The sequence below is a fragment of the Chelonoidis abingdonii genome, chromosome 7, assembly GCF_003597395.2.
Source record: "Chelonoidis abingdonii isolate Lonesome George chromosome 7, CheloAbing_2.0, whole genome shotgun sequence".
NCBI classification, from domain to species: domain Eukaryota; kingdom Metazoa; phylum Chordata; order Testudines; family Testudinidae; genus Chelonoidis; species Chelonoidis abingdonii.
The window spans coordinates 1,772,354-1,787,845 of NC_133775.1; the positions used below are offsets into that span (position 1 = coordinate 1,772,354).

General features: G+C 46.7%; 1 protein-coding gene and 1 pseudogene across 6 annotated transcripts in view; both read left to right on the forward strand.

The window, feature by feature from the left end:
* ST3GAL3 (ST3 beta-galactoside alpha-2,3-sialyltransferase 3) overlaps positions 1 to 15,492 on the forward strand; it is a 425,585-nt gene that overhangs the window by 116,187 nt on the left and 293,906 nt on the right. The gene's annotated exons all lie outside the window — the stretch shown is intronic.
* On the forward strand, positions 13,849 to 13,970 carry LOC116828004 (U4 spliceosomal RNA; annotated as a pseudogene).

Genomic DNA, 15,492 nt, shown 5'->3' on the forward strand with positions numbered 1-15,492 from the left:
CCACCTGCTGGTGCCCAGACAGTGAGCAAGAGGAAGCTGCCTGACTTGAATGCAGAGGGAGCAGATTGAGAAGAGGAATAGCGTGGGGCAGATGAAGGAGGAGCTGCGGGTACGGTACTGGAGCTGGACCAAAAGGCTGGGCCTGGTGTAAGTAGACTAGGCCACCTTAATTCTGGCATTTCCTAATTTTTGACTGCTTGGTTTTGCAATCTTAATGTTTTTTTTAAACAACACTTTTTGTGTTTAATTATTTATATAACTCTCCAAATCATGCTATGTGCTTTTATAGCTTTAAACAGGTTCCTACACCAAAGAGATTGGAATCTAAGCAATAGAAAAAGGAATCAACTCGAGTCCCTGCTTCCCCCAACACTTTCAATATTACCTTTCTTTAATCTGGACCTATGTTAAATATTGAAGTTATTTAACCCTTTGTTTTCCCTTTCCTATTTTAGTTACTTGTAACCCACTTATTCCTCTTCCTGGCTGATTCACATTTCTAGTGACCCTTAGCCTATCCGCTTGCAGTCCTTCCTACCCCTTCCTCTGAATAGTCTTCTCATCTTGATAGAGACTGAACTGTACCAGGACAGGGTTGACACATAGTTGGGGAGAACTGCTATTGCTAGAGGACTTCAATCTCCTGAGTTGTCCAGCTTAATTCCTCTGACAGTCAGTAAAATTTAAAATAACAAAGGAATTGGACTTGCTTTCCCACTGTGCTGTATAAGAAGTTTAAAACTGTAATTCCATATGTAGGCCCTGATCTGCAAACAAGCAGCAATTCTTTCTCAATTTTGTGGCACAAATCATTCTATTCACAGTTATCAAGTAAAGGTTGAAGGGGTAGCACTTGTGCCTTCTGATGTGATTATTTGTGGGTAAATGTTTCAAAATCAGGCTCATAGTGGGAGGCCAAAAATACGTGAGCCAAGTTCATCCCTGATATATTGACTTCAGTGGAGTTCACACCAGTGAAGAATTTGGCCCACTGGCTTTCTATATATCTGTGTGGCTATCACTGTAAAACACAAATTTGAAAACTTGTAATTGGTTTAATCCTTCATGTCCTGGGACGGTCTGTTTGGGTGGTCTGTTCACAGTTTACAGAGATTAGACTAAGTGCTTCCCACTCACAGACAAGCAGCTGGATTACTGTTGGATGCTTGGGAGAAAGGTCCATATTTGTGCCAGCATTTAACTTGGCACATGATTTGCATCAGTTATAGAGCTTGCTATGCTTGGCTGTACTTCTGTTTTTATAATCCCTATTACACTTTTATTATTAAATTGTTGACAGCCATTAGGTTCTGCTTCAACTCTGGTCTTCCCTACAGTGTATAAATGTGTTTTATTTCTGACCTGAGGAGATCTCATGCTCTTCTAGGGTTGGAGGAAATTTATTTCCCATGTTCATTCAGTTCTAGGCTTCCCCACATTACTCTGCTGTTCTTTGTCAGCTGTGGTCTATAATTTCCTAGCATGAGTGAGAATGTAGTCACCAGGTCTATTCAGTTACATCTACCTCTCAGCATACTGCTTCTTCAGTGTATTTCCCCTGTGGCTTGGAGGGGAAACTCTTTTCCAGATTCTCTCTCATACTGTTCTGCCAGTGAACCCATTGTAAGAATCTTCGTATTTGTTTATTTATTTTAATATCTTCTTTTTTGGCCTGTTATTTTATAGATCACTCCTGTTGTAATGAATGATTTAACCATAGTGCCTTGGAATTAATAGGAAATCCTGTTGTCCACACCAGAGTGGCATGAGAGACTATGCAAATAGAGAATTCTGAGGGGCATCGCTCTCTGAGGGAAATACTGTAACTATGAGTTCGGATCAGGGTGTGTTTTGCACACAAAAAGATGATAGTCAGAGCTGTCTAAAGAGAAAGACCTGGTTCCTCTTTTCATCTTAAAAATGCACTAAGACGATGTAGCAGTAGGTGTAGTATAAGATTCTAGATCAGAGGTCAGCAGCCTTTCAGAAGTGCTATCCCGAGTCTTCATTTATTCACTCTAATTTAAGATTTTGCATGCCAGTCATACATTTTAATATTTTTAGGTCTCTTGGTATACGTCTATAATATATAACTAAACTATTGTTGTATGTAAAGTAAATAAGGTTTTTAAAATGTTTAAGCAGCTTCGTTTAAAATTAAATTAAAATGCAGAGCCCCCTGGACCAGTTGCCAGGACCTGGGCAGTGTGAGTGCCACTGAAATCAGCTTGGGTGCCGAAGAGGTTGCCTACCCGTTTTAGATAGATCTTAGGGTCTGTTAAGGCTACGAAGTATGCTCGGTGGTACTTTGAGAGTGGCTCTCCTGTTTTACCACCTGAGTATACAATGTGTAGTGACTGGAGACTTGATTTTGTAGTAACAATATGCTAAGTGTAATTTCAAATAAGAATACTGTATGGATTTGGCCAATGTCCGCACTACGCTGCAGTGTGGACTATGAGGGTGTGAGTTGCACAGCACAACAGAGTGTTGCACACCAGCTGCCCTGTATGGACCCTGCTGATGCAAACTAAAAGGTGCCTGGTGTTTGTCTCCACACAGGGCAGGCAGAGTGCATCACTCTGGTGTGCTGTGCAGTTCATACCCAGCAGCACAGTGCCGACAAGCCCTAAGACTGCGTTATGCGCTCCGATTTCCAAACGTGCTATCCTGGATTGCTTTTGTGCCCCCCATTGTGCTTGATTCCAGTCATATGGATAGTAATTATAAAGTCTCTGCCTCTGCTCACCAGAGTGCTTGTAGAATTGCACAGTATCATAAAGGCAGGTTAAAAACAAAGCAAAGTAAAATAATAATCACCTTAAAATTGAAAGTGGATGAATGTATTTGTATTGTGTGGAAATAGCATATCACTGTGGGCCTGTTTGTTCAGTGTAGCCTGAACAAAGAAGTCTTGTGGTGCTGGAGTCTTGCTTTTCAGTGTTGTGCTGAACAGTAAGGGTTGACTCTGAACTGTGTTTGAATGAAGTTTGCATCTCAGAAGGCCTGTAAAATGAACTTCTATAATAGAACAGACAGCACCAAGTTTCTGACATGAAATAGCTATCACCGGTACTTATTTCTGAGTGCCTCATAATCTTTTAATGTATTTTATCCTCACACCACCCCTGGGAGTGAAGGCAGTGGTGTTGTCCTTGTTTTTCAGATAGGGAACTGAGGCACAAGAAAGCAAAGTCACTTGCCCAAGGCCACCCGGGGAATCTGTGGCAAAGCGGGGACTTCAACTCAGGACTCTGTCCTGGGCTGGTGCCTTAACTGCTGGACTGTCCTTCCTCACTGTTAGTGAAGGTTGGGTCTATAAATCTATAAATAGCCATTGGTAGAAACAGAGGAATTCCCAGAGGTCCATCTAGTCTAGTATCCTGTCTCTGACAATGGCCAGTACCAGATGCTTCTGCAGAGTGTTTACATCTTCCTCTGTAGGAGGTTGTGAAATAAGCTGCCCGCCACAGTAGGCCTCAACCTGATCTCCAGTAATTAGAGATTGGCTTAAGACCTGAAACAGGAGGTTTAATATTCCTGCCAATTTTTATCCTTAATTGTAACAACTCTGGATATTTTTGTTATCCATACAATCCCTTTTGAGTCTTAAATTCTTGGCCTCTGTGTGGCAATGTGTTCCACAGTTTACTTACACATTGTATGAAAAAGAATTTCCTTTTTTCAGGTTTGAATTTGCCACCTTTTAATTTGATTGACTGTTTCATTGTTCTTGTATTATGGCCCAGGGAGGAAAGAAGTTTCTGATCTCCCTTCTCTAGATCATTGATTCCATTATATACTTTTATTATTCATAGATTCATAGTTTAAGACCAAAGGAAGGGAATGTAAGATCATCTTGTCTGATTTCTTGCGCATCACAGGCCATTAGTTTTCATCCAGTTGTCTCTGTATTGAGCCCAATAACTTGTGTTTGACTAAAGCATCTTCCAGAAAGGCAGCCAGTCTTGATTTGTTCATGTCCCATCTTATTCGTCTACTCTCTCAGGGTAAGTAATCACACTCTTTTCATATGAGCCTTTCCTGTGCCCTGGATCGTTCTCCTTGTTCTTCTCTCAACTCTTTTTACTTGAATCTTTTTGAGATGGGGAGACCAGTCCTGCACACAGTATCCAGGTGAGGCTGCACCACTGATTTATACAAAGGCATTAGAATATTCTCACTGGTCACTATCATATTCCTGATTTTTCCTAACATTGTGTTTGTTTTTTTGACCCCAGCTCCATGTTTGAACAGAGGTTTTCATTGAGCTGTTTGCAGTGACTCACTGGTCCCTTTCTTGGGTTTATTCAGTTAATCTAGAACTCTGTAAGCTGTCTGAATAGTTTCATTGTTTTCTCTGCTAATGTGAGTTACTCTGCATTTATTGAATTAAATTTCATTTGCTGTCATGTTGCCCATTCATCTAGCTTGTTTAGCTCTCTCTGAAGTCCTTCACAGTCCTCTCTGGTGCTGAGTAATCTAAAAGACTGTATGCTATCTGCATATTTTACTCCTGGGGGAATTTTGCGCTACTGTACATGCATAATTAATGAGCTGCACATATTTTTAATTTTTTTGTGCAGAAAAAACGCTTTGCCAAAATTTGCTGCAGTTCCGCCTTTTGCCCACCAGAGGGTGCTGTGGTGATAGAGCAAAGCAGTAGCTCCCGGCCAGCACAGGGAGGGCATAAAAAGAGCCTGCCTTCTTTGCAGTGCCTGTCAGGCCAGGCCAGGCCAGGTCAGGAGGCAGGGGCTATGGGGAGACAGACAGCGTGACATGCGTGGCAGGGGGAGTCAGATGGGCTAGTGGGGGAGGACAGACTGGGGTAAGGGCTGAATGGAGTGGAGGCACAAGGCCACAGGGAGGAGGGAGGTGCAGGGGGAGGGTGTACAGAGCTACATAGGGACAGGGACAGGGCTGAGTAGGGGCACAGAGACACTGGGGGACGGGTACAGGGACACATAGGGACAGGGGAGTGGCTGAGTGGGGGCACAGAGACACTTGTGGATGGGGGAGGGGGTACAGAGCCACATAGGGACAGGGGTGGGGTGCAGAGCCACATGGGGATGGGGAGAATCAAGTGGGGGTGGAGGAACACGTGGACTGAGGTTTCAAGGGCACATGGGGGTGTAGGAACACATGGGGATGGGGCAGATGTGCTTGACTGAATAGGAGAGGCTAGGGATCAGCCAGGGTCTGTATGGGGAAAGCTCCCTAACAATCCCTCCCCAACCCTCAAAAAGCCTGTTCCATACTTTTCCCACCCACACCCAACAACCGTCCAAGTTCACACCCAGGCTCCTTCCCAGCAATGTACTTCCCTCTCCCTCAGCTCCTCCCTTACCCCTGACTCCCCCAAGCCTTTGCACTGCTTCTGAGGGGGGCAGGAGATATGGTTCTGTATTGTAGTTTAAATGAATTATTACTCAGAGTTCTGTATTAATATACATAGTAAGGAATCTATTTGTCAAAAAACCATTTCCTGAATCTGTTTTTGTTGTCAGTATTGTTACAGATATACTTGCTGACAGGTATTTTGAAATAAATGACCAAAAATAATTGGTTAAGACCTAATGGTTTCTTGCCATACTTCCTATCTTTCCTATGCAGTGGGATAGTTTGCACTTTTTCCCCTCGCTGTCACTTTGAAAAACTGCCAACTGTCTCGAACTCTTTTTTTCCCCTTAGATTTACTTCCCATAGGATCTTACCTACCAGCTCCCTGATTTTGTTAAAATCTGCCTTCTTGAAATCCATTATCTTTATTCTGCTGTTTTCCCTCCTACCATTCCTCAGAATCATGAACTCTCTCATTTCACTTTCACTCAAATTCTCAATCAGTTCCTCACTATTTATCAAAATCAAATCTAGGACAGTCTCTCCCCTAGTTGCTTTCTCCATCTTCTGAAATAAAAAATGGTCCCCAATTCCAATAACTTGTTGGATAATGTGTGCCCTACTGTATTATTTTCCCAAGAGATAAGTCCCCCATCACCACCAGTTTCTTTGCTTGGTATGATTAAACTAACTAACCTGATTGCCTTCTATGACGAGATAACTGGCTCTGTGGATGAGGGGAAAGCAGTGGATGTGTTTTTCCTTGACTTTAGCAAAGCTTTTGATACGCTCTCCCACGTATTCTTGCTGGCAAGTTAAAGTAGTATGGGCTGGATGAATGGACTATAAGGTGGACAGAAAGCTGGTTCGATCATTGGGCTCAACGGGTAGTGATCAACGGCTTTATGTCTAGTGGGCAGCTGGTATCAAGTGGATTGCCCCAAGGGTCGGTCCTGGGGCTGGTTTTGTTCAATATCTTCCTTAATGATTTGGAGGATGACATGGACTGTACTCTCAACAAGTTTGCAGATGACACTAAACTGGGAGGCGTGGTAGATATGCTGGAGGGTAGGGATAGGATACAGGGGGACCTGGACAAATTGGAGGAATGGGCCAAAAGAAATCTAATGAGGTTCAATAAGGACAAGTGCAGAGTCCTGCACTTAGGACAGAAGAATCCCATGCAGTGCTACAGACTAGGGACCGAATGGCTAGGTAGAAGTTCTGCAGAAAAGGACCTAGGAGTTACAGTGGACGAGAAGCTGGATGTGAGTCAACAGTGTGCCCTTGTTGCCAAGAAGGCTGTATAAGTAGGGGCATTGCCAGCAGATCAAGGGATCATTCCCCTCTATTCGACACTGGTGAGGCCCCATCTGGAGAACAATGTCCAGTTTTGGGCTCCACACTACAAGAAGGATGTGGACAAATTGGAAAGAGTCCAGCGGAGGGCAACAAAAATGATTAGGGGGCTGGAGCACATGATTTATGAGGAGAGGCTGAGGGAACTGGGATTGTTTAGTCTGCAGAAGTGAAGTGTGAGGGGAGATTTGATAACTGCTTTCAACTACCTGAAAGAGGGTTCCAAAGAGGCTGGATCTAGACTGTTCTCAGTGGTACCAGATGACAGAACAAGGAGTAATAATCTCAAGTTGCAGTGGAGGAGATTTAGGTTGGATATTAGGAAAAACTTTTTCAGTAGGAAAGTTGTGAAGCACTGCAATAGGTTCACTAGGGAGGTGGTGGAATCTCCTTCCTTAGAGGTTTTTAAGGTCAGGCTTGGCAAAGCCCTAGCTGGGATGCTTTAGTTGGGAATTGGTCCTGCTTTGAGCAGGGGGTTGGACTGGATACCTCCTGAGGTCCCTTCCAACCCTGATATTCTGTGATTCTGTTTTGTTAGTTGTTTTAAAACAGTCTCATCCACCTCTTCTTCCTGGTTTGGTGGTGTATAGTTGGCACCCTGAATGACTCATCTCCTAGATAAGAAATAATAATGATTGCAGGGGGTGGGGGTGCACCCAGCCATGGTATAGGGAGGATAATGGGGGACTGTGGTATTGTGCGGGGAGGTGGAGGGCATACAGAGACTCTGACATGGGGGAAATGAAGGACACAAAACCCCTGGCAGAGGAAGAATGGGGACATGGGTACAGGCAACATTTGGGACTTGGAGGGAAAAGGGAGAATGGGGGCTTTTTTTGCCGCCCCAAGCAAAAAAAGCAAAACACAAGAAAACGGCGGGGCCGGAGCGGCAAAGCACAAAACAAAACAAAAAAACCAAACATCTGCGTGTTGAGAGCACAGTGCCTGAATGGGCCAGAAACATTGCCCCGGGTGGTGCTGGTACAGCCTCACCGCCTCCCTTTGTGAGGGCAGCAGACAACCCTTTGGCGCGTTTTCGCGGAGTGCATTGACAAACGCCATAGCAAAGCGCATCATTGGACCCTGAGATCACAAAGGTATCCTGACCGTTGTCAACACCTCGCGTACTCTCGTGCTGACTATACTGAACAATGAACTGCAAAGGAGGAGGAGAGGAGGAGGCAAGCTATTGCTGAGCGGCGAGGACAGCGATGACGAGATGGAGGCAGAATTCCCATAACCGCTGGCCCCAGTGTTTTGGAGCTTACTGCGATTAACGGGCATCTACTACCCATTGAACTCCGATTTGGGCAGGAAACAAGCACAGACTGGTGGGACTCGCATTGTTTGCACGGTGTGGGACGATTCGCAGTGGCTGCGAAACTTTCGCATTGCGTAAGAGCACTTTCTTAGACTTTGTGACATGCTTTCCCCTGCCCTGAACGCCGTAATACAACATGAGAGCAGCCCTCACAGTGGAGAAGCGAGTGGCATTAGCCCTCTGGAAGCTGCAGCCAGACAGCTACCGGTCAGTCGGACACAATTGAGTGGCAATCTACTGTGGGCTGGCAGTGATGCAAGAGCCAAAGCAATCGTTAGCTGCTGCTACGAAAGGTTGTGACTCTGGGAAACGTGCAGGGTGATACTGGTGGCTTTGCTGCAATGGGTTCCGAACTGTGGTGGGGCCATAGATGGAACCCATATCCCTATCTTGGCCCAGAACACAGGGTACCAAGTACGTGAACCGCAGGGGTACTTTTCAAGGTGCTGCAAAGCACTGGTGGACCCACAGGGACGTTTCACCCACATCACGTGGGATGGCCAGGAAGGGTTCATGGAGCTCGCGTCTTCAGGAGCACTAGTCTGTTTAAAACGGCTGCAGCAAGGAATTACTTCCCAGACCAGAAATAACCGTTGGAATGTTCAAATGCCTTAGTTATCCTGGGGGACCCAGCCTACCCCTTGATGCCATGGCTCATGAAGCCATACACTGGCAGCCTGGACAGTGGTTCAGGAGCTGTTCAACTACAGGCTGAGCAAGTGGCCGGATGGTGTAGAATGTGCATTTTTGGCCGTTATAAAGGGTCGCTGGCGATCATTACTTACTCGCTCAGACCTCAGCCAACAATGTCCGCTTGTATTGCTGCTTGCTGTGTGCTCCACATCTTTGTGAGACTAAGGGGAGACATTTATGGCTGGGTGGGAGGCTGAGGCAAATCACCTGGCCGCTGAGTACGAGCAGCCAGAGACCAGGGCGATTAGAAGAGCACACCTGGAGGCGCTGCGCATCAGAGAAGCCTTGAAACGAGTTTCAGCACGGCCAGGGTACGGTGTGACTGTTTGCTTCCCCTTGATGACCCCTCCGCACTTGATGCTATCAGTGTAAGCAAACCCACCCTCCCCTTTTCATTACAGGTTGGCGAAGGAAATAATTCTGTATCGTTTAAAATCATTTATTACACAGTAATTATGCATCTGTTAAAATCATGATTTTTCTTACTAAGATTTCCCTGTAAGCAACCCACCCTCCCCTTTCGATGTATTCTGTATTACAAAAGGAATAAAAAAAAGCAGAGAATTAGGAAGGTGTCCCTGACTGCTGTGCTTGGAAGGAGGGGAAGGAAAGGCTACTAAGCAACTTGTAGCGTATTACACGCTTTTCCTTGAACTTGCAGGGGTGTGAGGAGTAGCGGGTGCAGAAAGCCTTCCACCACGGTCTTACACGTCTGGGTGAGGGAGATAGGGACGTGGCTTGCAGGGAGGTTATACAGGGCTGCAGCGGCAACTTGCCTCTGGCTGCTCTGTCCTGAAGCTCCACCATGCGTTGGAGGAATTCAGTTTGAGAACGCAGCAGATCCAGCGTTTCTTCTCTCCAACGCTGGTCTTCCTGCCTAGCCCTCTAGATCGTTCACTGGCATTTCCTGTACTTTGCTACCCATCCCTACCATCATTCTGTTTATCCCTCTCATTGCGTGTATACTTCAATAATTTCTGCTGAACATTTCATCTCGCGTCTTCTCTTCTCCCGCGTATCACAGCACACCCTCGTGATGGCATAGGGACTTCTGAGAAATGTGCAGCTGCATGGGGAGGCAAACCAGGTGATAAGTATGGTGGAAGATACCTTTTTCAGAGCCAATGATAGTACTCTTCACATAGAACACTATCCACCTTAGAGCACATGTGATCTTCTATACAAGGTCGCATTTTGTAGCGTTTAAATATTCAGTGTCTGTGTGACTGGTGTGGCACACACACAGACGCAGGTAGGCCAAACGTACGTCAGCGGCGATGGTGAGTGAGGCTTTAAATTTTGACTTCTCCGCCGTTCATATCAGCAGGTGATCTATATGATGCCTTGCTCCGTTAAGAGGAGCTGCAAGCCCAAACCCCCTCTTTCACATCACCAACGCGCATGGCTCCTATCAATATACGATCACTGCTAGTGATCACCCTACATCACCCCGCATCGCGTGCTGGTGTAGGGAAAAATCCTGCTTGCCAGCGCTGAAAACTCGTCGCTACTCCTCCCCATCCCCCCGCTCTGGCCAGTAGCAAAATCGCCATGTCTGCCCCCTGTTTACATCTGATGTCTATCAAGGTAAATGGGATGATATCTCTCCCTGACAATAGCACCGCAGGAGGCAGATCGTTTTTATGCAATGCCTTCAGTGAATGCTTCAATGCCTGCAGTACAATGTCTTGCAAAATGCAAGGCGTGAAAAGTCCACTACTTATGGGGGAACGGAGAAGGCTGTCTTGGCAGAATGTCTCATATAGCATAAGGTTTTTGAGTTCCTCCACGATCGATCATGGACATGAAATTGGAGATTTTCCAACTCCATCCCCAGACGTTAATAACGAAATTTTCCTGTAACAGTTATGGCTGCGACTGCAGCAAAAGCCTGTGTCATGGCGATCCAAAAAACCGTCTTGTTTTAATCCGTGTTTGGTACAAAATGAAAGGGACACTTACCGGAGGTCGCTTCCATGGCTTCACGTCTGGCTTCTCGCTGGGAGTGCAGGGACTGTGATTCTGGGTCTCAAAAGATCCTGGCTGTTGGTTTACGGACGGCTTGTGTGCTATCACACACGGTCATCTTCATCCTCAAATTCGTCTCCATCTTCCCTCGGCTACATCCTCAGAAACACTTGATATTTCAATCCCAAAGTCTGAATCCACGGAAGGGGTGGGGCACTGTAGCGCTGAACCCAAAATTGCATTAGTTCAGCATAAGAAGCGGCATGTTTTCGGCTCAGAGCCTGACCTTCCGTTGCTTCTCTGGCTCTGGTAACCCTGTCTAAGTTCCTCAGTTTCATCTGCACTGAGGAGTCTCTGCTGTGACCTTTATCAGCCATAGACTTGGAAATCTTTTCAAAAATTTTTCATTTCGTCTTTGGAAACGCATTGCTGTGAGCAGAGCTCACCCAGATAGCGATCAGATCCAAGAACTCTCCTGTGTGTCCAAGCTGGCGCTCTTCTTCGAATATCAGGACTGCATTGTGACGAGTGCAAATGACTCTGTGTGGTCACCTGTGTGTGTGCTGACCCTCACGGTGGACAATCAGGAAATGGAATCAAAAAGTTCGGGGGATTCAGGCTTTTTCCTGTTTACCTGGCCAGTGCATCACAGTTTAGTGTCCGATGCTATCAGAGTGCCCCTGTGACATAGGTTCTGAAACCCAAATTGGGAGTGGCTCACTTGGGCAGAGTCAATCGCTCCCTCTGGTTTCTAAAATTGAGTTATGTCCTGCCTGGACTGTCATAAGCCACGACTGCCTGCCTCCAAGTGACCCCCCCGCCTTTAGTCACAAATAAGTCTGTTGTTATTCTTGTTATCCTCACGACTGCATGACAGAAATGGGGGGTGGGCCCTGCCATGGTAGCTGCAGAGGTTGGGAGAGAAGTGAAGCAATGAGTGCGGTTCTGCGGGAGAACCCCTCTGTTAATACAGCCATGGAGTAGCTGCGCTCTTCTAATACACTTGACTCTTCCTTCAGAGGAGTAGCCGTGTTAGTCTGGATCTGTAAAAGCAGCAGAGAATCCTGTGCACCTTATAGACTAACAGACGTCTGTTAGTCTGTAAGGTGCCGGAACGAGCATGTTCGGTGCCGTTTAGGTGCCGGCACTCAACGCCACCGTGTGCAACCGTGTCGGGCAGGCATTGGGTTTGTGGTGTGTGTTTTTGACCAGTTGCGCTGCCTGGCGTTGAGAGGACAGTATCCGCCTCTCCCCTCCCCAGGGGTAGACGGTCTGCCCAGTGATTGCTCCTGGCTGAGGTGTGGCTCGGGGCTCGTGGTGAAAATGGAATGACTCCCTTTCGACAGTGAATGGTACAGAAGCCTGTAACTTCTTCATCTTATCACCTGGGGCTGAGCTTCATCAGCCCCTTCCTCTCTTGCGTAAAGAAAAGTCTGAACTGCATGGACTGTCATAGCCCCTTGGTGGCGTCCTCCCTCATCTGATCTCAGTAACTACTCGGGATTCTTATTCTGCATTCTTCATAACATCATGCCAACGAATGGTGGGGGGCACTGCTGTGGTAGCCCAGGTAGGTGGGAAGCAACGTTGCGTTACTTGCAGCGGCTCCCTCTGTGAATACTGATCGAGCAGCTGCGCTGTGCTACATGATTTTAATACACTGTATCCTATTCTTGTCTGGACTGCCTCTATTTTTATTAACCTAAAGGGCAGGATTGACCCGTCCCAAGTGAGTTAATCCCATTTCCTTTCAAAAATTTACACAGGTTTATCTGTGTCTGTCCCATTTACTGGTGAGTGTAAACAAAAGGGAGATGTAACAGTTTCTACTGTTTCCAGTAGTACTGTACCATCTACCACCAGGAAAGGAGCAGATTTTCAATAGCAAATCACAACCTCAGATTCACTTCATTGGTTATGACTCGCCACTGTGCAAGCTCTAATGCTCTCAGTGCTGCAGATCGCCTCTGTCAGTGCATTCAGTAAAAAGAGGTGACATTTAGTATTGCTTTATCGTTAACTTTCATTTCTCGTGCTGGGGTAGGGAAGGAAACTGAATAGCTGTTCCGTGAACCATAAAGACACCGTTTGTAAGCTACAGACACTGGGCTATGCCAGATGCAAATAGGTTATAAGAGACTGCTGAGACTGTGATTAGCGGGAGGTCCTCAGCACCCCCTTTCTGTCCCCATGATCCCCGGCCCCAACCTGGTGTAAGTAACACGGGGGGTCTGTGGTTGTCAGTCATTCCTTGCTCCGGAAACAACAGCAGACAGTCCTTTCGCACATTTTTCTCCTGGTGTCCCTTGCAGAGACACAATAGCACAGGCAGCACTAGAGACGCGTCGGCTTTTTGTTTTCCTGTCACCATTTGTGTACTAGATGCCGTGGAGACAGAGTCTCTGCTGCTTTGACTCTTCTTGTAGTCAGGACTGACTCTATTTTTAGACAGCATAAGGGAGGGATTGACTCAGTGGCCAGTGAGTCAATCCCAAGTTGGCTTTGCGTTGCGCCCCCGGCTGATTTTAGCCAGGGGCACTCATGATAGCAGCGGACAGTTTAGAGAAGGAGAGATAACCGTCATGTCATTGCCAGTTTTCTCTGGCAGTAGCGGTACGAACGACTGGTAACCACTCTATTATCATTGCAAAAGCATTGAATGCTGGTGTGTAGCGCTCGGTGTCGCCTCTGTCTCCACGGCATCTAGTACACAATGGTGACGGGAAAAAAAAAGCCGACGGTCTCTAGTGCTGCCGTGCTATTGTTTCTGCAAGGGCAATCCAGAGAAAAATGTGCGAAAGGACTGTCTGCTGATGTTTTCCGCGGAGCAAGGAATGACTGACGACATTTACCCAGAACCCCCGTGACCATTAATATTTGCATCAGGGGCCGGGGATCATGGAGACAGAACGGGGGTGCTGAGGACTCCCGCTATCCACAGTCCCTCAGCAGTCTCTTAAAACTATTTGCATTCTTGGCTTAGCGCCCAGTGTCTGTAGCTTACAACACGGTGTCTTTTATGGTTCACGAACAGCTATTCAGTTTCCTTCCCTACCCAGCACGAGAAATGAAAGTTAAATAAAGCAATCCTTGAGTACTTACAATGTCACCCTCTTTTTACTGAAATGCTACTGACGAGGCGAATCTGCAGCACTGAGGAGCATTAGAGCTTTGCACAGTGGCAGTATCATAACCAATGAAGTTAATCTGAGGTGTGATTATTGCTACTTGAAATCTGCTCCTTTCCTGGTGGTAGATGGTACAGTACTACTGGAAACAGCAGAAACTGTTACCTCTCCCCTCTTTTGTTACACTCACCAGTAAATGGGACAGAACGGATAATACCCTGTGTAAATTTTTGAAAGGAAAATGGGATTAACTCACTTGGGACTGGGTCAATCCTGCCCTTTACGGTTAAAAAATAGAGTCAGTCCGACAAGAATAGATACAGTGATTAAATCAGTGTAGCACAGCGCAGCTGCTCCGCATCAGTATTCACAGAGGGAGTCGCTGCAAGTGACGCAACGTTGCTTCCACCTACCTGGGCTACCACAGCAGTGCCCCCCACCCATTGTTGCATGATGTTATAGAATGCATGAATAAGAATCACAGAGTAGTTACTGAGATCAGATGAGGGGGAGGAGCCACCATGGCTATGACAGTCCATGCAGTTCAGAATCTTTTCTTTACGCAAGAGAGGAAGGGGTCTGATGAAGCTCAGCCCCCAGGGATAAGATGAAGACAGTTACCAGGCGTTCTGTACCATTCACTGTCAGAAAAGGGAGTCATTCCATTTTCACCCCGGCCCCGGCCACCTCAGCCAGGAGCAAATCACGGCAGCCGTCTACCCCTGGGGAGGGCAGAGGAGCGGATTACTGCTCTTCACCGCAGCAGCATCGCGTCTGCCAGCACATTCAGTACACAGAGGTGTGACATTACAGTACTCAAGGAATTATTATTTCACTTTTTTTTACCGTGCTGGAGGGGGGAAAAAATGACGAGCTGTTCCGTGAACCACGCAAGACACCGTGTATTCGCTGCAGACATTGGCACGCAGCCAAAAATGCAAATATTTTTCAGAGACGTGTGGAGACTGGTAGCTGTAGTCCTCATTACCCCCCCTCCCTCCATGACCACCGTTTGAGTCTCTGCGCTTCCTGTTACGGATTGTCAGCACCGCTGTGTATCTGTAGTTTATTTTTCAAAGGCTTTGGCATTTCCTGTTCTGTAACGAGCTCTATAAAAGAGATTGGTCTCACCAGTAAGCGATCACATCTGCTATCTCCGTAAGGTTCAATGCAGGAGATACTCTTTGATTGAACTGCATCGCCACCCGTGGTGATTAGAGCGACACTGTGAAAGCAGGAAATGTCACTGTAAAGCTCTCCGGGATTTCCCTGTTTAACGGCACTCCGCATCCCGAGTTCGGAATTGGACCAGAGCGGTCAAGTGGTGCACTGTCCTGCTAGAATAATAGGCAAGTGTAACAGAGATTCCGTGTATCAGAGGCACAGCTGCTCCCGTGCAGTATTCACAGGGGTTGCCCCTGCAAGAGCGGCACCGGTTCTTTCCTCCTCCCTCAACTTCCTGGGCTACCGTGTCAGTGCCCTCCCCCGTTTGTGTCATGAAGTATTAAGGAATCGCAGAATAAGAACAGAGACTTGTTAGTCATGGAGAAACATGGAATGTCGGGGGGGAGGCACGTGGAGGCAAGCCTCCGGGGCTATGACAGTCCAGGCAGAATGGACTCTTTTTAGATTACCATAAGGGAGGAATTGACTCATCTGCCAAGTGCGAGTTCAATCCCAAAT